The sequence below is a fragment of the Haplochromis burtoni genome, unplaced genomic scaffold (assembly GCF_018398535.1).
Source record: "Haplochromis burtoni strain Fernald_Lab_line unplaced genomic scaffold, NCSU_Asbu1 Contig_773, whole genome shotgun sequence".
Taxonomy (NCBI): domain Eukaryota; kingdom Metazoa; phylum Chordata; class Actinopteri; order Cichliformes; family Cichlidae; genus Haplochromis; species Haplochromis burtoni.
Window position 1 is genome coordinate 19,394 of NW_024583134.1, and position 402 is coordinate 19,795.

A 402-nucleotide genomic window follows, 5' to 3' on the forward strand; every position below is an offset into this window, starting at 1 on the left:
TCCAACAATGCTGTACAATGAAGAAATCACTGGTTAACAGATTTTTGGACATGTCTTTTTACAACCCTCAGCTATTATCTAACATTTAATTAAAAAAAAGGGACCCAGATTAAAGATGGCAGTGGTATAACATGGAGTGCATTGGACACATGCAGATTTATTTTTTAATCTTACGTCAGTGTCTTCAGAGAAGTGTTTTTGCTGAGACAGTTGACGATGCTTTCTGTTCCTCTCTCTGTGATGCCGGTGATGTCCAGATAAAGTTCCTCCACAGTGTTGTTGTTCTCCAAAGCATTCCACAGCTCCAAACCCCCCTCAGGACCCAGGTTGTTGCCGCACATACTGTACACAGAAGCAGGAAACATATTCTGTGTGTGCTGCTTATATCAAAAAATGTCAAGG